At 48.4% G+C, this 27,044-nt stretch overlaps 1 pseudogene; it reads right to left on the bottom strand.

Annotated features, from left to right (window-relative positions):
- The window catches only part of LOC117870337, a 29,658-nt pseudogene extending 4,639 nt beyond the window's left edge, over positions 1–25,019 (bottom strand).
- Between the last annotated feature and the right edge of the window lie 2,025 nt (positions 25,020–27,044).

Here is a 27,044-nt window from a genome sequence, read left to right as displayed (position 1 = left end):
TTTTGCCTCTCAGAAATGCCCAGGGTGGTGTGTAATTTTCCCAGGTCACTGGGTGGGGGCTCGAGCCAGTTTTGTGTTGTATTGTTGAAAAGGAACCCCTAGATACTGAACCCAGCCCTGGTTGCTGCTGGCTCCACCTGGAAGAAGGGTTACCCATGGAAACATGAGCCTGAATCTGGTCTCTGCTCTTCTGCACATTCAGGGAAATGGCCCAGAAAAGTCTGCATTGTAGCAGTCATTTACAAAAAGCAGCTGGCCCCTTCTCCTGCATCGGAACAATGTGATTTGCATTGGATTGTCAAAGGCAAGGTGACACCTGTCTTTCTATCCAGACATGAGAGCAAGTGAACCTGTGTCTGCTGCAGAGAGCTCACAGTGCTGCCGTAGGTCTAGAGTGAGTTTGACTCTGATTTCGGCCCAAACTGTTCACTCAACCCTGCCCTGTGGTGCTGGGTGCTTCTGTATCTGCTCAGCACCATGTGTGGTTGGGAGCCTCTGCCCAGGGGCTCTAATGGGGAGGTGGATGAACTTACCGAGCTTCTCACGCAGCTCCCAGCACTCTGAAAAGAGAAGAAAAGGAGACCATTGTGGGTTCAGCGAGGGTCATTCTGAGCACAGTCACATGGGCTGTTCCAAACTCTTGGTATGTCTATAATGCAGCTGGGAGCGAGCTTCCCAATTTGGGTAGACAGACAAGTGTTATTTCTGCTCTAGCTAGTGCATTAATAGCAGCAGAAATAACGAGGAGTCCTTATGGCACCTTAGAGACTAACAAATGTATTTGGGCATAAGCTTTCATGGGCTAGAACCCACTTCATCAGATGCATAGAGTGGAAAATACAGAAGCAAGTATAAATACACAGCACATGAAAAGATGGGAGTTGCCTTACCAAGTGGGAGGTCATTAATGTAATCAATGTAGCACAAGTAGAGTGGAGCATTAGGGGACAAGAGCTAAGGAAGCGTTGTTCTAAGTCAGCCATAAAAATGTTGGCATATTGTGGGGCCATGCAGGTATCAATAGCAGTCCCGCTAACTTGAAGGTATAAATTGTCCCCAAATCTAAAATAGTTGTGAGTAAGGACAAAGTCACAAAGTTCAGACACCAGGTTTCCCGTGACATTATCAGGGATACTGTTCCTGATGGCTTGTAGTCCATCTTTGTGTGAAATGTTCATGTAGAGAGTTTCTACATCCATAGTGGCTAGGATGGTGTTTTCTGGAAGATCACCAAAGGATTGTAGTTTCCTCAGGAAGTCAGTGGTGTCTCGAAGATAGCTGGGAGTGCTGGTAGCGTAGGGTCTGAAGAGAGAGTCTACACAGCCAGATAATCCTGCTGTCAGGGTGCCAATGCCTCAGATGATGAGGCATCCAGGATTCCCAGGTTTATGGATTTTGGGTAGCAGATAGAATACCCCTGGTTGGGGTTCTAGGGGTGTGTCAGTGTAGATTTGTTGCTGTGCTTCTTTAGGGAGTTTCTGGAGCAGATGGTGTAGTTTCTTTTGGTAATCCTCAGTGGGGTCAGAGGGTAATGGCCTGTAGAATGTGGTGTCAGAGAGTTGTCTAGCAGCCTCTCGTTCATATTCCGAACTATTCATGATGACTACAGCACCTCCTTTGTCAGCCTTTTTTATTATGATGTTAGAATTGTTTCTGAGGCTGTGGATGGCATTGTGTTCTGCACAGCTGAGATTATGGGGCAAGTGATGCTGCTTTTCCACAATTTCAGCCCGTGCACGTTGGCAGAAGCACTGTATGTAGAAGTCCACTATGTTGTTTCGATCTTCAGGAGTCATCCATGCAAAATCCTTCTTTTTGTAGTGTTGGTAGGAAGCTTTCTGTGGGATAGTGTGCTGTTCAGTGGAGTGTTGGAAATATTCCTTGAGTTGGAGATGTCGAAAGTAGGATTCTAGGTCAGAATCATAGAATATCAGGGTTGAAAGGGATCTCAGGAGGTCATCTAGTCCAAACCCCTGCTCAAAGCAGGACCAATCCCCAACTAAATCATCCCAGCCAGGGCTTTGTCAAGCCTGACCTTAAAAACCTCTAAGGAAGGAGATTCCACCACCTCCCTAGGTAACCCATTCCAGTGCTTCACCACCCTCCTAGTGAAAAAGTTTTTCCTAATATCCAACCTAAACCTCCCACATTGCAACTTGAGACCATTACTTCTTGTTCTGTCATCTGCTATCACTGAGAACAGTCTAGCTCCATCCCCTTTGGAACCCTCTTTCAGGTAGTTGAAAGCAACTATCAAATCCCCCTCATTCTTCTCTTCTGCAGACTAAACAATCCCAGTTCCCTCAGCCTCTCCTCATAAGTCATGTGCTCCAGCCCCCTAATCATTTTTGTTGCCCTCCGCTGGACTCTTTCCAATTTTTCCACATCCTTCTTGTAGTGTGTGGCCCAAAACTGGACACAGTACTCCAGGTGAGGCCTCACCAATGTCGAATAGATGGGAATCTGCTGGCAATGCTCCCTCGATCTGCTGGCAATGCTCCTACTTATACAGCCCAAAATGCCATTAGCCTTCTTGGCAAAAAGAGCACACTGTTGACTCATATCCAGCTTCTTGTCCACTGTAACCCATAGGTCTTTTTCTGCAGAACTGTTGCCTAGCCATTCGGTCCCTAGTCTGGGACTAGGTCACTGCAGAACTGTATCATGTATCATGTTTGTGGGAGTGGTGGGCCTAGTCTACTTGCACTACATTGATGACATCTTCATCATCTGGACCCACAGGAAGGAGGACCTTGAGGAATTCCACCTGGATTTCAACAATTTCCACCCCACCATAAACCTCAGCCTGTACCAGGCCACACAAGAGGTCCACTTCCTAGACACTACAGTGCTCATAAGCGATGGTCACATAAACACCACCCTATACCGAAAACCTACTGACCTCTATACTTACCTACATGCCTCCACCTTTCATCCAGACCACATCACACGATCCATTGTCTACAGCCAAGCCCTAAGATACAACCACATTTGCTCCAATCCCTCAGACAGAGACAAACACCTACAGGATCTCTATCAAGCATTCTTAAAACTATAATACCCACCTGGCGAGGTGAAGAAACAGATTGACAGAGCCAGAAGGGTACCCAGAAGTCACCTACTACAAGACAGGCCCAACAAAGAAAGTAACAGAATGCCACTAGCCATCACCTACAGCCCCCAACTAAAACCTCTCCAGCGCAACATCAAGGATGTACAAGCTATCCTGAAGGACAATCACTCACTCTCACAGACCTTGGGAGACAGGCTAGTCCTTGCCTACAGGCACCCCCCCAACCTGAAACAAATACTCACCAGCAACTACACACCACACAACAAAAACACTAATCTGGGAACCAAACCCTGCAACAAACCCCAGTGCCAACTCTGTCCACATATCTATTCAAGGGATACCATCATAGGACCTAGCCACATCAGGCACACCATCACCTGCACATCTACCAATGTGATATATGCCATCGTGTGCCAGCAATGCCCCTCTGCCATGTACATTGGCCAAACCGGACAGTCTCTGCACAAAAGAATAAATGGACACAAATCTGACATCAGGAGTTATAACATTCAAAAACCAGTAGGAGAACACTTCAAGCTCCCTGGTCACTCAATAACAGACCTAAAAGTGGCAGACAGCAAGTGTGAAAAATAAGGACAGCGGGTGGGGGGTAATAGGAGCCTATATAAGAAAATGCCCCAAATATCAGGACTGTCAATATAAAATTGGGACATCTGGTCACCATACTGTTAGCACGCTAGCTCAAGTAAAGCTAGTGTGTATCTGGTTACCCAAACTGGGAAGGTTGCTCACAGCTGCAGTGTAGATGTACCCAATGAGTCTCAGAACTGACAGGACATTTCAGACAAAACTGTTTTTAATGAACAACAGCCAAAGTCCCAGATCAGCCCCTAAACAGAGCCCAAAAATTACACCTAGGGGCAGAACCCCAGATGCTGCCATTGCAGGGAATGAATCGAGGGAGCATCACACCAGAACATGTGTCACATAGACAGAGGCCTGCACTGCTGTAGTCTGTCACCCAGACTCAGACCTCCTAATACTGGGCCATGCCTAATCCCTTTGTGGTGCAATTTGCAAAAGTGTGTAACTCTAAGGTTAGTGGATGGCAGGAGTTTAGCTGGGTAAGGGCTCTAGGGGGCCGCGTGGCACTGGATTTATTGTCCACCCTTAGATACATGGGGTCAGGTACTCTCCAGGCTCTTATGGGAACAATGTGATGGTGGGTGTCTATATGGTTTTATAAAAATATGCTAATGAGTGAATATAATGTAACTGGAATATGCTTCATGCAAAAGGTCTCTTGTAAGGTATCATTATAAAGTTTGTGGCACCTTTGAGACTAACAGAAGTACTGGGAGCATAAGCTTTCGTGGGTAAGAACCTCACTTCTTCAGATGCAAGTAATGGAAATCTCCGGAGGCAGGTATATATCAGTGTGGAGATAACGAGGTTAGTTCAATCAGGGAGGGTGAGGTGCTCTGCTAGCAGTTGAGGTGTGAACAACAAGGGAGGAGAAACTGTTTCTGTAGTTGGATAGCCATTCACAGTCTTTGTTTAATCCTGATCTGATGGTGTCAAATTTGCAAATGAACTGGAGCTCAGCAGTTTCTCTTTGGAGTCTGGTCCTGAAGTTTTTTTGCTGTAAGATGGCAACCTTTACATCTGCTATTGTGTGGCCAGGGAGGTTGAAGTGTTCTCCTACAGGTTTTTGTATATTGCCATTCCTGATATCTGACTTGTGTCCATTTATCCTCTTGCATAGTGACTGCCCAGTTTGGCCAATGTACATAGCAGAGGGGCATTGCTGGCATATGATGGCATATATAACATTGGTGGACGTGCAGGTGAATGAGCCGGTGATGTTGTAGCTGATCTGGTGAGAATATGCTTAAGGTTGGCAGGTTGTCTGTGGGCGAGGACTGGCCTGCCTCCCAAGGTCTGTGAAAGTGAGGGATCATTGTCCAGGATGGGTTGTAGATCACTGATGATGCGTTGGAGAGGTTTAAGCTGAGGGCTGTAGGTGATGGCCAGTGGAGTTCTGTTGGTTTCTTTATCCTCACGCACAATTATTTCAAATTTGGTGACAATATATACCTCCAGACCAGTGGCACCGCTATGGGCACCCGCATGGCCCCACAATATGCCAACATTTTTATGGCTGACCTGGAACAACGCTTCCTCAGCTCTCGTCCACTCATGCCCCTTCTCTACCTACGCTATATTGATGACATCTTCATCATCTGGACCCATGGGAAGGAGACCCTGGAAGAATTCCACCATGCTTTCAACAGCTTCTACGCCACCATCAACCTCAGCCTGGACCAATCTACACGGGAGGTCCACTTCCTGGACACCACCGTACAAATAAGCAATGGCCACATTAACACCACCCTATACCGAAAACCCACTGACCGCTACGCCTACCTTCATGCCTCCAGCTTCCACCCCGGTCACACCACACGATCCATCATCTACAGCCAAGCACTGAGGTACAATCGCATCTGCTCCAACCCCTCAGACAGAGACCAACACCTACAAGATCTTCACCAAGCATTCTCAAAACTACGATACCCACACAAGGAAATAAAGAAAAAAATCAACAGAGCCAGACGTGTACCCAGAAGCCTCCTGCTACAAGACAGGCCCAGAAGAGAAACCAACAGAACTCCACTGGCCATCACCTACAGTCCTCAGCTTAAACCTCTCCAACGCATCATCAGTGATCTACAACCCATCCTGGACAATGATCCCTCACTTTCACAGACCTTGGGAGGCAGGCCAGTCCTCGCCCACAGACAACCTGCCAACCTTAAGCATATTCTCACCAGCAACCACGCACCGCACCATAACAACTCTAACTCAGGAACCAACCCATGCAACAAACCTCGATGCCAACTCTGCCCACATATCTACACCAGCAACACCATCACTGGACCTAACCAGATCAGCTACAACATCACCGGCTCATTCACCTACACGTCCACCAATGTTATATATGCCATCATATGCCAGCAATGCCCCTCTGCTATGTACATTGGCCAAACTGGACAGTCACTATGCAAGAGGATAAATGGACACAAGTCAGATATCAGGAATGGCAATATACAAAAACCTGTAGGAGAACACTTCAACCTCCCTGGCCACACAATAGCAGATGTAAAGGTAGCCATCATACAGCAAAAAAACTTCAGGACCAGACTCCAAAGAGAAACTGCTGAGCTCCAGTTCATTTGCAAATTTGACACCATCAGATCAGGATTAAACAAAGACTGTGAATGGCTATCCAACTACAGAAACAGTTTCTCCTCCCTTGGTGTTCACACCTCAACTGCTAGCAGAGCACCTCACCCTCCCTGATTGAACTAACCTCGTTATCTTCACACTGATATATACCTGCCTCCGGAGATTTCCATTACTTGCATCTGAAGAAGTGAGGTTCTTACCCACGAAAGCTTATGCTCCCAGTACTTCTGTTAGTCTCAAAGGTGCCACAGGACCCTCTGTTGCTTTTTACAGATTCAGACTAACATGGCTACCCCTCTGATTATAAAGCTTATAATCTACTGAGTGTGGTCATCCTATTTGTATAAATGTATCACTCTTGTATCTGAAACTAGAAATATGAAATATAACTCTGAGGGCCTATTGTAATTATGCAAAGTGTGGGCAATTAATGGTGGTTTGGAATCTTGATGACTCCCATTAACCAGGACAGTTGACTGCAGATGGCTCTGTTTGCAGGCAAGCCTTCCTGTGAGTCAGGCTGGGAGGAATGAAGGCTTGGGGTCTTACAATGACATGTGATCATGTCACCTGAACTGGAATCCATCTTTAACCTGGTGTCTTTCTATTGAGAAGGACTGGGTGGGAACCCAGAGGGGCAAAGGATTCCCAACTTATGCAAAAGATATATAAATGGGTGGAACAGAACAAAGGGAGAGCCATCATGAGGAATCCCCTAGCTACCACCTGAGCTGGAATAATGGCTTTACCAGGGGAAAGGACTGTGCCCAAACTAGGAAGGCATCCAGTCGGAGAAAAGAAACTTATTGAAACATCTCTAAGGGTGAGATTTTACCTGTATTCAGTTGTATTACTGTATTAGGTTTAGAGTTGCGTGTTTTATTTTATTTTGCTGGGTAATTCACTTTGTTCTGTCTGTTACTACTTGGAACCACTTAAATCCTACTTTCTGTATTTAATAAAATTGCTTTTATTTATTAATTAACTCAGGTATGTGTTAATACCTGGGGGGGGGGGGGGGGGGGCAAACAGCTGTGCATATCTCTCTATCAGTGGTATAGAGAGTGAACAATTTATGAGTTTACCCTGTATAAGTTTTATACAGGTTAAAATGGATTTATTTAGGGTTTGGACCCCATTGGGAGTTGGGCAGTGTTAAAGACAAGAACACTTCTGTAAGCTGCTTTCAGTCAAGCCTGCAGCTGTTAGGGGACATGGCTCAGACCTGGTTCTGGGTTTGCAGCAGGCTAGTTGTCTGGCTCAAACCAGGCAGGGCACTGAAGTCCTAAGCTGTTACGGCAGGAAAGCAGGGGCAGAAATAGTCTTGGCACATCAGGTGGCAGCTACCAGGGGGTTTCTGTGATCCAACCTGTCACAGTGGGGCCCATCAGAGTACACCTCAGAGAGTCCATACAGAGTGTAGTAGGGTTTGGAGGCTCTGTTCATTTGTGGGCCAGACCTAGATTATCAAGGATGGGGGAAGAGGACAGGAATGAGGAACCCAGGGCTGAGATAGCAGGGACACTGGGGTGGGGATTCAGAGACACTGGGGGTGCTGTAGGGAGCTGAGGGCTGAGATAGCAGGGAGGCAATGGGTGAGGACTGAGGGGTAGTGGAAGAGCTGTGTGCATGCAGGGAATCGAGCAATGGGAGAGCAGGGATTTTGCAGTTCAGAATTAAGATATAGCCACACAACTGCATGGAGGAAGTTTGCCCAGCCCCTGACTCAAGGCTTGTCTACACAGCCCTTAATTTGGCTTACAGGGATGTGATTTGCAGCATGCACCAAAGTGCCACGCTGTAACTGCCCCAGGTGGATGCGGCTTCTGTGCACTAAACAGTACCTAGTTCGCACTAATGTAACCTTCTTCAAACTGGACAACATAATGCAAAGTAGCAACCTTTTAATTCACACCCACAACATCCCCATGAGGTTTTTACAATGCAGCACTTTGGTGGGCATTGCTATTCACACCCCAATAAACTGACCTGTTGGGCAGTGTAGACATAGCCTGAATCCTGCTATCTATTAAATTCACTCTCCATTGTTCAGGATGATAATGAAATCTGGGCTGAAACTCTGCAATGTTTGTTTATTTCCAGGGTGAGGGAGATGATCATGAAGATGACTGAATTCCATACAGTGTATGTGGTGATTTTTCTATCTCATTATAGTATGAAAGAACAGACACACATTTACTAGGGGTTTACCCAAGTACCTGTTTCCAAGGTCGTCTTCTCAGTCTCTGAAATGGGGAAGAGAAAAGAGACACAGGGTTGCGAGATTGTATTTAAAAAATAAGAGATTGTTTCTTAGCACTCTTACCCCATCCCTCCTCCTATATTGCTATTGTCATCATTAATAATAAAAATAAATAATAATAATTAAGCAATACTTACCTACATTTGCAAGGGATATTTCTTGCTGCTTTTTACAACACTAAGCAACTCCTGATCTTGTTGTACAGAGGGGAAGAAATAGGGGATGTCCCTTATAATAAGGGACTGTTGGCAACCCCTAGATATGCACTGGGTGATTCTGTACACTCCCTAACAATTGGGGTTAGTTATGGATATCCCCAGAGCTGCACTCTCAAACCCAGTGCAGGAGCTGGCAAGTTTGATAGGAGCTGGGCTGCTGGTCAGTGATAGGCAGGAGAGCTGGGGGGTCTCTCAGTCCTTAGCCCTTGTCTACACACACACTTCCACCAGTTTACCTAATTAAGTTTGAAAACAGCCCTTGAGTTAACCTGGTGCAGAGCTGTGTGTAGAGCAGGCCTTGGGCTGGTGCAGCGGGGCTCGTAGAACAATGGGGTGGGGTCAGTTACTCCACAGCGACCCCTCTGGCTAGTTACAGAACAGCATTGATTGCTAGGGGAGTCTCATCCAGCCTCCCCAGCTGGAGGAATGGTGGCCACAAAGGGGCATGGCAGAGGGCTAGAGTGACCAGACTGTAAGTGTGAAAAAGCGGGATGGGGTGGGGGGTAATAGGAGCCTATATAAGACAAAGCCCCAAATATCAGGACTGTCCCTATAAAATCGGGACATCTGGTCACCCTACAGAGGGCAAAGGAGATGAAAGAAGGAGGATCTTCAGGGCTCTTCTGGGATGTCCTTGTCATGAGAACCCCAGTCGCCGTTCTGGCATGTTGTATCCACGCTCTCTCCCTGCTGCATCAACATGAAGGGAATCTCACAAGTACTGACCTTTGGGTTTCCACTGCAAAATATACACTTGCCAATCTGTTACCATCAGGGTGTGTGAGAATATGGGGAGGTGAGGAATCACTAGGCAGAGACCTCTTGGCTCCATCCCTTTCATTGCATTGAGACAACAGACAATACCAATCAGTCACAGAGCTCACCTATCTAAGACAAAGCAAAAGAGAGAGCAGGAGACCTACCCAGATTTAACAGAGCCTCCTTTTTAGATTGTTTCTTCTGAGGGGCTTTTTGCTTCGCTGTGAGACAGAGAATCAGACATCGCAGTGAGACAGGGAAGGAAGGGGAAACACTGAGCAATATGCTAATACAGGTGGGGCCAGGGACCCCAGTATGTTTGTTAGTTTCATTTATTTTCTAAAACCAAAACAAGGTTAAAATATTTTAACAATAAAACTCTCCCATGCCCCAGCCCAATGCCCTCTAGGGCCGGGCTCTAAACATGGAAATAACACATTCCCATTACCTGAGTATTCACGATAGGCATAAGCTCCACCAGCAATGAGAACCAGAGCGAACAATACCCAGAATGCAGCCTGCCAGGCAGAAACACGGGGGAAGATGTCACCTGGCAAATAGAAAGTGCAGTGTGTGAGGAGCATGGTCCCATCTTGGAGCAGGAGAATGGGGTTTGCCACTGGGTTTGACAGCTGAGTCCTGGCTCAGGGAGCCCCAGAAGTCAATGGGAATGAAGGGAACATCCACTCCATGCCCAAATCACAGCCACAAGTGGGAGCCATTGAAGCCAGAGAAGCCAGCACTGCATACGTTACAAAAAACAGGACTCTGCCCTGCCCAAAACAAGCCAACAGTCAGTGGCTCTATGCCCAGCCTGCCCAGCCCTGCCTGCACCAGCTGGCTGTTCGTATGGTAACTGTCACACAGTTCCCAGTTCTCAGTCACCACGTCAAGTCCAGATAAGTTCAGCAAAAAACAGTGTGTTATTAGTTCATGGATTCATGGATGTTAAGACCAGAATGGACCATTATGACTAATTAGTCTGACCTTCTGTATAACCTGGGCCAGAGACCCTCTCCCAGTGATCTCTGCATCCAGCCCAGAACTTCTGTTCCAGCCAGAGCAGATCTTATAGAGAGAGACGCCCAGTTTGGGTTGAAAGATTTCAAGTGATGGAGAATCTACCCCGACCCTAGGGAAGTTGTTCCAATGGTTAATTCCCCTCACTGTTAAAATCTGCACCTTATTTCTAATCTGAATTTGTCTAGCTTCAACTTCCAGCCAACAGATCTTGTTCTGCCTTTGTATGCTAGATAAGAGACCTATCGACTGTCAGAAATCTCCTCCCTGTATAGGTACTTACAGACTGTGATCAAGTCACCTTTTAACCTTCCCTTGGATAAGCTCTATAACTTGAGCTCCTACATTTCTCACTGTGATGCAAGTTTCTAGATCTCTAGTTGTTCCTGTAGCTATTTTCTGAGCACTTTCCAATTTGTCAACATCCCATTTGAAGATGTGGACACCAGAACTGGACACAGTACCCAGCAGTGGTCTGGCTAACACCATATACAGAGGTAATATCACTTCCTTTCTCCTACTAGATATTCTCATTTATACATTCAAAGGTTGCAATCATTGTCTTAGCTCCAGCATCGCTCTGGGAGCTCACATTCAAGTCCTTTTCAGAGTCATTGCTTTGCAGATTACAGTCTCCCATCCCGCAAGTGTGAGATGCATGTGTGAGAAAAAGGGAATTTTTGCTGGGGCCATTGCACTAGTCCTGTGTATCCATGACAGCATGTTGTTAGTGTGAACCCACCTTATCCAGCAAACCAGGTCTGTCTGTAGTACTTGTATCATTATTTACACCTCCATTTTTGGGTCATCTGCACATTTTACATTTCTTTTCAGTTCTTTGATAAAGCTCTGGTATAACATTGTCCAAGAACAGATGACTGTGGGATCCCCACTAGAAACATCCCCTTTGAGGATGTTTCACATTACAATTACTTTGAGATCTATCAGTTAGCTAGTTTTTAATTCATATAATGTGGGCTACATTGATGTTGTACAGTACGAATTTTTTTTATCAGAGTTCAATGCAGGAGTAAGTCAAACCCCTTACAGAGTCTGAGACATGATCTGCACGACAAAGTTAGGTCGGCTTAATTACGTCACTCAGAGCTGTGAAAAAATTCACATCCTCTACAATGTATTTAAGCTGACCTAACCCCAGGTGTACACACTCTCGGACAAGTGGATTTACTACAGCCATGGAAGAACCCCATCTGGTGCTGTAATAAGTGTTTACACTACAGTGTTGCTGCTCTAGTGTTTCTAGTGTAGACACACTCTGAGTTTATTAATTGAGTAGTTACCTTTCTCAACCAAATGTCAGACGTACCATGCTTTGTCAACAATAAACCTGACCGAGTGCCATCACCACTGAACCGAGCGTGTGCTCTTTCTTATAAATAACATCAAATTCTGCTGAATTAACATGCAGCTCCAAGAGCATCCATGGAGTTTCAATAATAGCGACATCGGCAGCAGTCATGTTAGTCTGTATCCGCAAAAAGAACAGGAGTACTTGTGGCACCTTAGAGACTAACACATTTATTTCAGCATAAGCTTTCGTGGGCTACAGCTCACGGCAGCAGTAACAATTTAGCAGCCTTAACAACACTGAGCAGTACTAACAACAACCCATTCTGCACGGGGGCAGGAACTCACGTGAGAGGTGAATGGCCGATTGTCGCTCGGACTCCAGCAGGCCATTCCACACTACACAGCTGATGTCTTCATTGTCTTCTCCTCCTGTGACAGTGACGTGACTCACAACACTATACAGGTTCTCCCTGTCCTGAGACACCTTGGTCACAATCTCCATCGCCAGGTTCTGCCCATTCTTTCCAACCCACTGGAGTTCGGGTTTGGGGAACCAGCCTGTGGATCTACAGGCCAACCCAATCCCCTGGCCCCGGGGGCCCAGCACGTCAATGAACACTGGAGCCACAGCTGCAGGGAGAGACAGAGATAGTGTGTGTATCAGGAAATCATGTCTTTGGTAGCACCATGTGATTCCCCAGCTACCGCTGGGTATAGGGGGCTGTGACTGGAAAGCTCCATTCCCATATGTGCAAAGGCTCACTGGGATCCCTCATCCTGATGATTTGCAAAATTAAATAATATTGTCTTGTATTTCCATAGAGCACATAGCCCTGCAGGCTCACTGAGGAAAACTTAAACTGCTATACACACAAATTCCTGCACCTGCTGCTAAAATGTAGTCACTTCTGGGGTGAAGTCCAGGAACTGTCAGGATCATTTGAGTACAGAGCAGGAAGTGAGGGATGGTGACCTCACCTACATCTCTGCTACCACTTGTCCTGTGCCACTCTCCTAAATACTGTCCTTCTGGTGTCCTTCTCTCACACTGGACAGTGCCCCAGGCCAACCCTTCGTGCTTGGATTTCCCTCTCCCTGTGCTGCACACAACCACCCTCCCCTCATTTCAATCTCTCCCTAAAAGCGGACATGTCCTGCGGAGCCTTTGGACTAGGAGCCACCAAAGATGGGAGATGATTTAAAACAACCTCAATGCTCTTCATTATCACGGGAGGGCCCCTCATCTGGGGCTTGATGTTTATGAACTGTATTGTCTGGGGCTAGGTTACTTTCACTGAACCTTCCACTATCCTTTTGCAGAACTGAACATGTGGTCAGTACCGTGGGACAAAAAAACAGCCCTTGGAGACTGCAGGGTGAGTTTCACGGAGGCCAAATGTACTTCTGACATGAGCTGAGATTTGGGCTGACAATGAAGATAAAGGTCCTCAAACAGCACTGCAATGAGCATGACAGCTGAGGACCGCAGTTTTACATCCCATTGAAAAGAGGTTGTTTAATGCAGCACTGACTCTGCTAGCACCACAATGGGGTCAGCAATCAGTGCGAGGGGAGAGTGCCCCCTACTGAGTCCTGCACACCACTCCCTGCAGCACAGGACCCTATTGCCATACTGGGCTCAGTATTGGGAGATCAAGAGGGGTACAGGAGGCTCTGGCTGCCCAGATACAGAGCTCCCGGTGACGGTACTCAGGGCTTGATGTTAGAAAAGAAAAGGCACCTGGAGCACTGGGCCTGGTGCAAGATCTGAGGCCTGAACCAGAGGCTGTGAACCAAAGTCAGGCCATGTATTAAAGAAGATGCTTCCAAGTTCACTGTCCGGTATATGAACTTGGCAAAGTTGTTGCTAACCTTGCCAAATCATAATCACTCCCAAGAAATTCTATGCACTAGATATTTATGAAAATACATTTCAGAAGGCTAGTACAGATACAGCCCAATCTAGTACATGATAAAATGATTTAACAGAACAATGAATAGGGATGTTGTGTCTGAAATATCAGGAACAAGGGGAGGTAACAAAGAGCTGTCATGTAAGATCGTATGTAAGTTGTTGATCCCAGATGTTTGTTTCAGTCTATAAATGCTGGGTACTTCACCTTAACTCTTTGTGTGGCCTAGGGGCTTCTGACTGAGCCACTGCGTTAATGTACCTGTAACCATGGAGCCAGGGCATTAGGACTGTGTCTTGAGAGTAATAAACCTGGCTGAGTGCCTTTGTCACCAAACCATGCCTGTGGTTGTTCTTTGTGAGTAACACTTAGGTCTGCTGAATTAGCAGGCTGCACTATCTGCTAGTACTGATAACACTGGAGCTCAAACAATAGAAGCATTGAACAGCCGGAACAGCTCCAGCAACGTGACCAGCATTACTGAGGCAATGACATTCCATCCTTCTACATCCCTTAGTGCTGCATCTCAGCTGTGACCAGTAGCTCAGTGGTGGCTTCCTGGATCCATTCTGTATTCTTCAAAAAGCAATGGTATGTCCCAGTATCTGCCACTTGGAGCCATTTCAGCTTCAGGGAGATGTTCCTGCTGCTGAACTCCTGCAGAAACAGCTCCGTCTGGGTCTGATAACTCCCCCCCGGGAGGTCCCGGGTAACCTCATTCCTGTACTCATGAACCAAGATAAATCCTGATCCACTTTGCCTCCACTGCACATCCATGCTGGGCAGCCTGGCTGGGGGCAAGAACTGGAAGCATAACACCACATCCTGGCCAACTATTCCCATCACAGGGTGCGGGAAGTCAGCCAGAGAGAACTCCTTCGCAATAGAGAACCACAGGAACAGATTGAGTAGAAGGGAAGAGGAGAGGGCATTGCAAAGCTAAAGAAAACTCCCCCAGTCATGCATAGCTGGTAGCAGAAGGTTCCCGAGGCTGAGTCATATGTAGCTCAATTGTGATACTCTCAGTGTGGACACAGGACAGTGCAGCCAGACCATAGTTGACACAAGCTACTTCTCCAATGCTGTCCTACAATCTCCCAGAAACTCCTCCAAAGGTGCCTGTCTTGCAACTTACCTATTCTATTTTGGCATGGGGTGGCCCCAGCTGGAAGCCACCTACCAGTACATAGTGCCCTGCACTGCCCCATGGCACCCAGTTACAAGCTCTTTCCACTGCAAGCAACTTCTTTGATGAACCAGTTTCAGATCCACGTAGCCCCACAATGGCTGCTGAGAAGCCATATTAGAGGGTTTCTGCCTGGCCTGAGGGTATCCAGCCTTTGATGGACCTTTGGGCCGATGCACGTCCCTTCCATGGCTCAATAACAAAAACAAAAATTGGCTCAGATGGGCAGTCACCATTCTGGTGATTGGTATCTTGAAGAAATTAAGCATCTGAGGGTGATTTATGTCTGCACAGTAGCTGTGTCTGAAAGGTCTCCAGGCTCGTCCATTCCAGCCTGGGGCACGTAGAACAATTACTACTGAGCTGCAGCACCTGGCCCTCACTGTGTGGCTACAGGTGGGGAGAGATAAGGGTGAGATGTTCAAAGCCACCAAAGAGACTTTGATCCAGTGTTGCCAGATTTTGGGGACTACCATGGGTTTTTCATAAGCCCCGGCTCCTGGAGGCATGTCATTCTGTGAGAATCTCAGCTTTCATTTCAAATAAAAAGTCAGTTTTTAACTCTAGTGGTTGCAGAGAAAAGCTTGGAAATGTGACCTGAGTGTGACTGAAGGCTCAAAAAAAAAAAAAAAAAAAGGGAAACTAGGAGACCCCAAATGGTGGGTTTTGTTTTTTAAATCTGATGATTTTTTTCAATCTCCTAATATTTGAGGCCTGACTCACATTGCTTGAAGGTTTCGGGTTGATGATACTGCAGCTCCCATTCATCCTATTGGCATGTCGGCACCCCAGTCCCTCAGGCAGGTGTGAAGATCACGGTCTTGCAGGCCATGAGAATCTAAGTTCCCAGAGGGGCAGGTCTATCAGCATAGTGACTTTGGGACCCATGGCAGAACAGGAAGGGATCAGTGTCGGGGGCTCTCGGAGCCTCTCTCAGGGGCAGTAGAAGCTGTGTGACTTGCTGCAAGATTCAACAATCCTGCCACCCAGAGGTAGGACATGCCCCGGTCACCCTAACATTATCCTGACCCCACAGCCTCCTGGGCCTGGCCACCTTTACACTGCAGAACTGAGGAGGTTGGGGGGAGGTCACTGGGCTTCAGATCCCCTTACCCCAGCCCTGCAGGGGACAGCACACATGGGGGACAGGGAGGGAAATAATTAGGATTCAAATATTTTTACCAGAGAGAGAACATGGCACCAGGAGGAGGATCCCCAGGCTGCACACACAGAACCGCCACCACATCGCCATGGGAACACCCTGGGCCGGGACCTGTAAGGAGAGAGCAGGGATGGTTAACTCCTCCCCATCCATCATCCAACCTGACCCACTCTGCTCCCAGGCAGAGCATCTCCCCAGGGACAGGAGAGGATTTCACCTCTCCCAGGCTGCTCTGCCACCTGCCCAGGCCTGGCACTAGGAATTTCCACCCCCGGGCAGTGCCATGTATCCACCCCCATTTCCTCCCCTTGTCAGTTCTCTGACCATGTGTTGGTGCAGTTGTCCCCTGATACCAGTGCAGGTTAAGCCTGCAGCAGAGCAGGGCCACTTCCAGGTAACCCCAGTGGTACCCACACTGCTGTTCCTGCAGAAGGGGCCTGGCTCTGTGCCTGCCTCCACCTTGAATAACACAGCACATGAGTGACCCGGGGCTCTCCACAGCTAACTGCATGAGTCTCTGCAGCATGAGTTAAAGAGCCAAGCTGTGCAGCTGGGGCTGTGACACTCACATGCGGTGTGGATCAGGCCCAGAGGGGACCCGTCTCACACCCTGGCCGGTGGGTCCTGGGCACCTCTGTAGAGGGTCAACTTGGCTGGAAGTCACCCACTTCTGTAAAGTGATGCCGCCAAGTGACACGGACGGGGTGGCACTGGCTGTGACAGACACCCAGGGGCACTGTCTGATGCCTGCTCCCCCATCCCAATGGCAGACAATCACATCAATAGACATTACAGCAAGATACAGTGAGAAAGGAGGGAAGTCAGAAGGGGACATCTCAGCTCTGCTCAGACCCTGAGGACTCCTGCCTCCAATTCTCTGGTTCTCTGTACACAGGGTCAAATTGGGTGGACAGAATGGGCTCCTCTGGCCTTAACATCTGTGAATCCATTTCTGTTTCACTTCCAGCTTCCTCCAAGCCCATCCGTCATGTTCATGGTACATTGAAAACTGTACAGGAACTCAAGTATCAGAGGGGTAGCCATGTTAGTCAGGATCTGTAAAAAGCAACAAACATGCATCTGACAAAGTGGATATTTACCCACGAAAGCTTATGCTCCAAAACATCTGTTAGTCTTTAAGGTGCCACAGGACTCTTTGTTGCTTTGTACAGGAACTGTAAACTGTCACTATAAATGCTATGTGGGTTTTCTTGGTCCTGCTGGCAGGGAGGGGTCTCTGTAGGAAAGTGTGTAATCTAGAATAAGTAGCAGGCAGTTCTAGAAAACAGCCTAGAGAAAGGCGGGATGACCTGGGCCTCTCAGCATTAGGGAGCAGCCTGTTTTTTCTGTCTCTATTTTGGGTCCTTGTGTGTTATCATTCTAGATTCTAAACAATAAAGCTGTGTTGCACTGCAACCTTCCAGCCAGAGGATTTATGATTATATCTAACTCCTTCATGTGTGCTGGGAACATAACAATGGATTCCCTCTGTGACACTACACCCCATATTCTTCATAGTGATATTATTATGATATGATTATAGCATAATTGTGATGCATATTATGCAAGACAGGTCATGTAAGATGTCATTGGAAAAGTTATGATTCGATGAATACAATTATCCTATTTGTATGCATGTATCATTTTTGTATATAAAGTTATGAACATTGACTATGTATCTGTATTTCAAATGTGCTTACTCTGGATGACACCCACAACTAGCCTTTCAGGTACAACAGTGAAGAAGTCAGGCAGTGCTGATGGCCCATCAACAAAGACAATGGACCCTGGAAGAAGTTAACCTTTATGTGCACCTTCCAGACAGCCTGTAGTAACAGCTGCTATGACTCAGAAAGGTATGCAAGTGCACCTGACCAGGCAACATGACTCGGAACTCCATTTTGGGATTCCACAAACTGGTCTGGGAACCAAGTTTAAAACAAAAGGTTCCCGCCATATGCTAAAGCTATATAGGGCAGGGAGTGACATCATTGGTCGTTCTTCATTCCCCACAGAAGGAGACTCCTGGAAACACCCGAGGAACAAAGACTGAATTGGGAGAAATGCTGGATCCAGACTAAAGGGATTTCTAGCCTGTGTATGAAAACCTGGGAAACCCAAGCTGCAAAACAAACACAGCGTGTGCCTCAAGAATCTGCAAGCCTGCTTGTACCATCGGTTAGCGTGAAAATCTGCTAATTCATATCCAATCTATCTAGTATGTTAAGCTTAGTTTGCATTTTTGTTTATTTGCTAGGTAATCTGCTTTCATCTGTTTGCTATCACTTATAATCACTTAAAATCTATTTTTGTAGTTAATAAATGTATTTTATGTTTTAAGCTAAACTAGTAAGTTTGGAGTGAAGTGCTTGGGAATCTTAGCTCAAGATTGCAGGTGTTGTTGCATTTCCTCTCCACACTGAGGGAGGGGAGAACTCTATGAGCTGACGCTGTACAGTTCCCTGTGCAGTGCAAGATGGTATAATTTTGGGTTTATATTCCAGTTGTGGGGGTGCATGTCTGGAGTGCGGGTGGTTATCTTGGCTGTAGCCTCTCTGTTGTTGGTTCATGCAGTGGTTGAACAGAGAGCCTGCATGTAACTGCAGCTGGGTGTGCCCCAACCTGTGTGAATGCTGGTGGAAGTGTAGGACCGGGAGCAGATCTGCAGCTTGTCACAGCAGCACAGTGTAAGAGGGAGCCCAGGCTGGTGGGTGAGAGGGCTCAGTGATACCCCCACCTCAGGGGGGAACCCATCAAGCCCTCCCCCAAAAAAGACTCCCTTCTGAGGCCATCCAAGGTCACTTGGGAATGACATGTTGTTCCTGAGGGCAGGGTTAAAATCTGGGCACCATAGGCAGATGCCCTGGGCAGGGTTAAGTTCTAGGTGTTAAGGAGCAGCCAGCTTCATTGCTCCCTGTATTATTGTTCTGGATTGTCAGCATTAAAGCTCTCTTACACTGGAACCTTCCAGCCACAGAATTTATGCTTTTATCTAACTCCTCTGTGTGTGCTGGGAGCATAACAATGGGGACCTTCTCCCCAGCAAGACCTCCCTTCTTTGCCTACCCAAGGTCACTGGGGAATGACATGAACTGCCAGAGAGCAGGGTTAAGGCCTAGACACTATAGGCCTGTGCCCAGGGGCCCAGCAGACTCTTGTCTTGTGTTTAAAAGATGATGTAAGTTCCCCAGTTTCATGTGTGAGGAGAAAAGCTCAGAATCGCGCTCTGGGTTTAATGGTCCCAGCAACACCTGCCTGAGTCTTCAGAGAGCCGGGGGACAGATGTCTGAGGTGGGAACTGCCCCATGAAGCTCAGTGGGAGGTTTACAGCCAGCCCCACCTCTGGGAGCCCTGCCAACTGCACCCAGCAGGGACTGTGTGTGTGTGATTGGGGGGAAAGAGCACTGGGGACCCATCCCCCCACCAAGTATCTCTGTAATGATCTTGGGGTTCATTAAACAACAGTGAATGAAAAAGGAATATAACTTTTATTAAAAACAAACTAAAGAGTGTCTGTGGTGATGAACTACTGGGCACAGCTACACTGTATTCTGCACCCCTGCAACCAGGTATGGCTCAAAATTAATATATTCATCATACTATGCCACGCTCTAAATTATAATCTTGCACAAATGTATCTCTACAGCCAACACCCTGCTGCTGAGGGAAGTAATGAGGGTGAGGGGGGGAAATCCTTGTTGATGCCTCAATCCTTCTGGGAGTGAGAGGGGACCCATGTGCTGACCTGTCTCTTTAGGAGGGGAAGGTGGACCCTGTCACTGCCACAGGTAGTGGGCAGGTGTATGGGGATCCCATGTCAGGGAGAGCCTAGGGCCCAGCATTGCCTTAATCCAGCCCCACCCTCTGCAGAGTTCCTAGCCCCTACTGGCATAGGAAGGAGGGATTGGAGTCTGACCCACAGCCAAGTGCTTTCTGTTATCATTGCATCTCTGGCCCAGCCCCAGAGCAAAGGGCGAGTGTACATTTCTGGGCCATTTTACTACCTGCATGCTCTTGAGCAAAGCGGGGCTCTGAATGCCAGAGAGCCAGGGCACGGCAGATGCTGGGGATTCTGGGAGTCGGGCAACAGTGGGGATTTTCTTTTTATTCAAAAGTTTTCCTAAAATCGTCCAATATTCTTACAAAATGACTCAAAACAAAACAATAATGGTTTTAATTGATTTTCCAATCTATTTAAAATCAAAGTCTCTATTTTTTTCCTCCTTAAATGGCAAACATTTTTCATTTGGATTCCATCAGACAGGAATCGAAATGAATGTTTTTTTGTTGTGAATCATTATTGAAAGCCACTTTTAATGAAAATATTTTTGATGGAACATTCTTGACCAGCTCTAGTTTCCTGCTTCTTTACAGGGCTCTTGTTCAGACTAATAACACAGGGTAAAATACTGAAAAAGCACATAAGACCCATTGGCTTTCAACAGGAATTAAGAGCCAGATCCACAAAAGGACACAGACAGATTAACGGCTAACTGCTCTCAGAGCACCTACTAGTTCAGTTCAGGCCCTGCTCTAAAGATAGCTGGGAGCAGGTAAGAGAGACAGAGAGTGGAGGCGTGTGGTCAGAATACCTAAGAGTCATTGGTTGAAGCATTCACCTGTGCTGTAGGAGAACCAGATTTGATTCTCCCCCTCTGCCTGATTTGGGGCAGGGATTTGATCCCAAGGGAGTCCCCTGTTTATCCACTCCCCCTGTTTATCCACTCTGGATAAATAATTAAATAGTTATTGGAGCAGGTATTTGATTCTGGGCCTCTCACATCACATCCCAGCGGAGTGCCCTGACCCTGGGCTGTTGGCTGTAATGCAGGGGGAGGGGAGTTTCTCTCTCTGGCTCTGTGCAAGGAAGGGCTGACGGAGTTTAGCTGCCTAATTCCAGGTGAGGGTTTACTGGAGGCGTCTCCCTCCAGCCGGACAGTCAGGCACCTAAGGTCCAGATCAATGGGAGTGAGGTGCCCAAATCCCGCTTTGTGAATCTGGGCCCTAAGCCCTGCCCCCTTTCCTCTGCATTTCACTGGCTGGCTTAGGCGGCTCCCTGCTTAGTGTGCTGGCTTCTGAGGGGTCCTTTGGTAGGTGCCTCGCCCTGCCCAGAAATTTTATGGGGAACCTGGGTGCAAACTCGGGGCTGTGAAGTCCCCTAGGCAGCAGGGCCTAGGTCCTGAGTCAGGTCCTGCAACCCTGTGACTCCAACCCTAAACTCCTAAATCACTCGAGTGGTGTTGAAGATGTTACCCACCAGCCAGCGGAGTTGGATCCCCCCCTGACCTTACTGCAGATGAACAGTCTGTGAGCTCCAGACCCACAATAGAAACCAACACACAGCAACACCCAGGACAGCTCTTAAACCTCCAGAGCTTCCTGGCTTCTGGTCAGCAAATCCAGCTCTCCCCAGACGAGCATAGCCCAGCCAGGCCTTTATGGCCTCTCTGTGCAGGGCAACTGCCTGGTGCTAGAATGTGTGTTAACAACACTAACCACCCAGGGTGAAATCCTGGTCCTTGGTCTCTACAGAGGCAGGAATTCAGACTCGGTGTAGACATGATGGGTTGTGTGTGACATGGTGTCAGCTGATCACGGATACCCCTAGAGTTTTACCCTTGGGCTGTGAGCTCTTTGGGTCAGAGACTGTCTCTGTTCTGTGTCTGTGCAGCACCCAGCACACTGGTCCCCTTGCTCCAGGACTGGGCCCCAGGTGCTACCACAATAACAACACTAGAAAGACTCCTGGGGGTCACTGTGGCCAGCTGACACGATGCTGACCACGGATGTCCTTTTCCACACCATGAGCAACAATGTGTTCAGCACAGTGCTTCTGAACCAAGCTAGTTATTGCTGTCATGTATGATTTGCATTACAGTATTGACAAGGAACCCCGATCAGGGGACCACTGTGCCAGGTGCTGCACAGACATGTATAGGGTGACTAGATGTCCTGTTTTTAAAGGGACAGTCCCATATTTAAGCCCTCCTGCAGATGTCCCATATTTTCTGTCTCTCCCCCCATCAGTACTGGCAGGTCCTGCTGGTAGCTGGATCCCTGCTTGCCAGCCACTCACCCACCAGTAGTGAGTGGGGGGTCCAGTGGCTGACAATGGGGGTGAGTGTGCAAGGCTGGTGGCGGGGCAAAGATGCAGTGTGTGGAGCCAGCCACTCCCCTGCCAGTCCATCAACACAGCCCCCACTGTGTGCCAGTTTTCAGCCAGCAGGACCTCTCCCCCCATCCTGTTTTTGGCCGGTACTGGCTGCACGCTGAAAGCTGTGGTGGCTGGTGAGTGCGGGCAGGTGCCAGGCAGCGGCCGCTTACGTGTCACCACTGCTGCCCAACCAGCGGCCCTTTACATGCTCCCCCTCTCACTGTCCTCTCCCTGCTTTGCCTCTTGCCCCCCCCCCCACTGCTCCTCCATATCCTCTCTCCCCCCCCCCCCAATCCGGTGGGGCACATCCTGCTCCCAGCACTGTGTGGAGAACCAGCCCCTGGTCAGAGCACTCAGCTCACCAGCAGCCTGTCAGGCAGGCTTCTTCCTTCCCCTACTGCCTCTGGCTGCGCCAACGCTCTGGCTCGGGGCGCTGGCCAGGAGGAGCTGAGCCCTGCATGTGGCAAAGCCCTGCACAGCCCTGGCTTGGGGAAGCCTCTCCACCACTCATCTAAGCTCTGGAGTGGGGGGGGGAAGCGATTGCCAGCCTGTTCAGGCTGCAGGCTCCACAGCAGCCCCCAGGACAGGGGCTTAGCACCCTCTTCACACGCACCCCACCCTGGGTCCCTACACACCCTCCTCTGCTGAGCCACCTCTCTGCCTGGGTTCGCTGAAGCCCCTGTAGCCAGGTTTTCTGGGCCTGGTGCACAATGCAGCCTTAGGGTTTAACCCCTTCCTGCCTGTGCTGTAGCTGGGGGACAGGAGGCAGCTGGGTTATGTCGGTGGCCAGCAGCAGCCTGGAGGTGTTAGCTGCTTTTCAACACTATGTGGGCAGGAAGGGACAAGATGCTTCCAGCCACATGGTAGGGTCGGAGGGGGAAGAGAAGAGCTCTGCAAGGACATGCGCTAGGTCATCCCTTCCCTTCCTCCTCCTCCCCTGCATCTGGAAGCAGTTCCCATCCTTTCCCCCCACACAGTGCATAAAGGCTGCTGCTGGCCATGTTCTCGTGTGAATCCTGGAGGGTGGGCATGCACCCTGCGTGCCCCCCACCCACATGTTGCCTCGGGAAGACACAGTACCAGGTACCAGGAGAGGTGGGTCCATCCCAGGGGCCCAGCCAGGCATGGAGGGCAGAGTGAGAGAAGTGTATGGGAGTGGGGGAGAGGGGTGATGCACACATGTGAACCCTAAAGCCTTAAAGATAAGAAGGTAAATAAAAAGAATCCATCTGCACAATATTTCTTTTTAACAAGGGCTCAGTGAACTTGATGTTACTTTGAACATTTCTATGATTGATTGCTATCGAACTTGCTTGAATACAAGTAATTTTACCAGGTATCCCATATTCAGTACAGGGAAATATGGTCACCCTAGACATATAACAACGGCAGTCCCTGTCCCAGCGAACTCACCATCTAAATGTCAGACAGGACTCAGCCAGGGGGTGAAACAGACAAACCCCTCGGTGGTCATGGGTTGGGAAGACGAGACAACAAGACAGAAGAGAAAGCGTAGCAGGAAAGCAGAGTCCCAGTTGACCGCTAGCCTAGCCAGAGCCAGGCGGCAGCGTTCAATAGGCCCCATGGCACAGGTAGCTCCGAGGGGGGATTTTGAGGAAGGGAAGCTGGTGGCTTTGTGAACATTGGCAGGGAGCTGTTCCCGTGCATGGCGGCAGCGTGGGAGAAAGCGCGGAGGTGCTCAAGGGGACAGGCCGACATTCAAGGCTGCTATTGTTGGCCAAGTGTGAGCTGAGGGCTAGATGAACTACAAGGTCTGACAGTTAATACATTATCTAACATCACACATCCCTCCAGCACAGACCAGGCCTGTGTATTCAGTGTCCTGTGCTGGGTTAACACATGTTCTAACACAACGTAATGTCCCATCGAGACAAGTCTTGAAAGGGTCTGAGCCCAGCTAGACTCAGCTACACCTGATTGCCAGACTGAGAGCTCTTTGGTGCAGGGATGGTCTCTCACAGTCTGTATGTGCAACACCTGACACAATGGGACCCAGTTCTTGGTCAGGGTTTGTTTAGCACATGGCACAATGGGACCCTGATCTCCATCATGGTCTGTGCAGCATCTGGCACAACGAGTTCTAGATCTCGGTTACTGTCTATGAAGTACCCAGCACAGTGGGGCCTAGATCTCAGTCAGGGTCTGTGCAACACCTTATGCAGTGGGGCACTGATCTCATTTGTAATCTGGGCAGCACCTGGCATAATGGGGGCCCCAATCTCAGCTGGGACCTCTAGGTGCTACTGTAATAAACAATAATAAAAACCAGGGAGGCATCTTCCATTTAGATCTCTGAGCCACATGATACCCCCCACCCACCCACACACTTCTGGCCTGGCAACCCCCCTCCTAGGGGCATTGGCAGGGCAGGGCTGTGAGGCCCTTTTCAAGAGGCATCAAACCACCCGTGCACCCCACCACATTTTCCAGGGAAAGGCCACAAGGAACCCCAGATAGCCACACCATACAGTGAGGGGTAACGGGCTGATCAGTGAATCACACCCACAATCAGGATTTGCCCAGCGCTGATGGGAGGTGGGAACAGGCCATGGCAGTGGGGATGTGCTTCCAGGGGGCCGGAGTGTGAGCAGCCATTGAGAGCAAAGGAACAGGATAAAATAACAAGGAAAGATCTACCTTAAGGATTCAGTGTGTCCCAGGAGATGCCATGTAGTGAGCCAGGAGACTGGGGTCCCGGCCGCACACAGAGCGCCCAGGGAACTGACGAGACGTGCTGGGGCAGATGGGAAAATGGATCCCAGAGCTGTGTGTGAACTCTGACCAAAGGAAAGTGAAAGCACCTGTCACACATTAACCTGCATATTACAGCAGAGTTATTATCTGGCCAGGACCCAAGGCAGGTGTTCGGTTACCTGTGGTGACACGGTGAGCAGTGAAGAGTTTATGTGCCACTGGGTTCCCCATTCATCTTTCCATCACTCAGGAGGCCCACTGCAGGTCAGCACTGAGTGCTGATACTCCCTGTCCCTGGATCTGCTCCCCACTCCCATCCCATCCCCTTTTCCCACCACCAAACTGCCCTTCCTGTCCCAGCCTGTGCAGTGTTGTGGAGGTGTTAGCAGGGTGGGGCATGCACAGGAAACAGCAGCTCAGGGATCTAAGGTTCAGTGCAAAATAATGCAACTGGCTTGAACATGGGACAGAAGGTGTGGGGTGGAACAGCCCCAGTGACTTCTAAGGAAGAGTCGTTGTGACAGTGGGTGCAAGTGCTTCTACTAGGGGTCATGAGTACACTTTGAACCCAGGATCTCCCACATCACATCACAGGCCTTTGCCACTTGAGCTAAGGAATAAGCTCCATTAGTACATCTTATCTGTGTATCATTTGGATAACCCTGGTTTGGAGGGATGCAGCAATTGAACCCAAGCCCAAAATGCATGGGTCACTACCACCTGCCTGTAGACACCCCATACACCTAATTCCTGTTCTCATCCCTACAGGAGCCCAGAAAGCCATGCTGGGCTAGCAGGGGTTACACGTGGGACCTGATCCAGCTCATCCTGTGGCAGACCCTGGTTTACAACTGGCTGGCTGCCATTCTGGGCATGTGTGTGTGTGATCCAGGCACACTCTGCCCAAGGCTGTTGGGAGTGTTGGCCCAGTGACCTGCTGTCTGCTGGAAAGGGAGGCAGTTAGAAGACGGTTGTCAGCTCAGTAGCCCTGCAGCAGTTCAGTGTCCTCCAAACCAGCTATTTGCAGGGTGATGTCTTCTAAGGAGCAGAGTCCTTTCAGAACCAGGGGTTTGTTCACATGCAGGCTCTAACCTTAGCCCTACTCCCCTCCTGCTGCCCCGTCCCTCCTGGTCACGCTCCTCCGGGCTGACTCTATGTCTCTGGGCTACTGTTATAAGGAAGGTGGGTGGGGATGAAGCATCTCAACTAGGGCTGTCAAGCAATTAAAAAAATTAATCATGATTAATTGCACTGTTAAACAGTAATAGAATACCATTTATTTAAATATTTTTGGATGTTATCTACATTTTCAAATATATTGATTTAAATTACAACCCAGAATACAAAGTGTACAGTGCTTACTTTACATTTATTTTTATTACAAATATTTGCACTGTAAAAAAATAAAAGAAATAGTATATTTCAATTTGCCTAATACAAGTAAAGTAGTGCAATCTCTTTATCATGAAAGTTGAACTTACAAATATAGAATTATGTACAAAAAAACCCTGCATTCAAAAATAAAACAATGTAAAACTTTAAAGCCTACCAGTCCACTCAGTCCTACTTATTGTTCAGTCAATTGCTCAAATAAGTTTGTTTACATTTGGAGGAGATAATGCTGCCTGCTTCTTATTTACAATGTCACCTGAAAGTGAGAACAGGCATTCACAAGGCACTGTTGTAGTCTGTGAGAGCGAGGGATCATTGTCCAGGATGGGTTGTAGATCACTGATGATGCGTTGGAGAGGTTTAAGCTGAGGACTGTAGGTGATGGCCAGTGGAGTTCTGTTGGTTTCTTTCTTGGGCTTATCTTGTAGTAGGAGGCTTCTGGATACATGTCTGGCTCTGTTGATTTGTTTCCTTATTTCCTTGTGTGGGTATCATAGTTTTGAGAGTGCTTGGTGAAGATCTTGTAGGTGTTGGTCTCTGTCTGAGGGGTTGGAGCAGATGCGGTTGTACCTCAGTGCTTTGCTGTAGACAATGATCCCTCACTCTCACAGACCTTGGGAGGCAGGCCAGCCCTCACCCACAGACAACCCGACAACCTTAAGCATATTCTC

Source organism: Trachemys scripta, unplaced genomic scaffold (assembly GCF_013100865.1).
Source record: "Trachemys scripta elegans isolate TJP31775 unplaced genomic scaffold, CAS_Tse_1.0 scaffold_26, whole genome shotgun sequence".
NCBI lineage: Eukaryota > Metazoa > Chordata > Testudines > Emydidae > Trachemys > Trachemys scripta.
The sequence above is the reverse complement of the archived record's forward strand: the minus strand, read 5'-3'. Positions and strand labels throughout refer to the sequence as shown.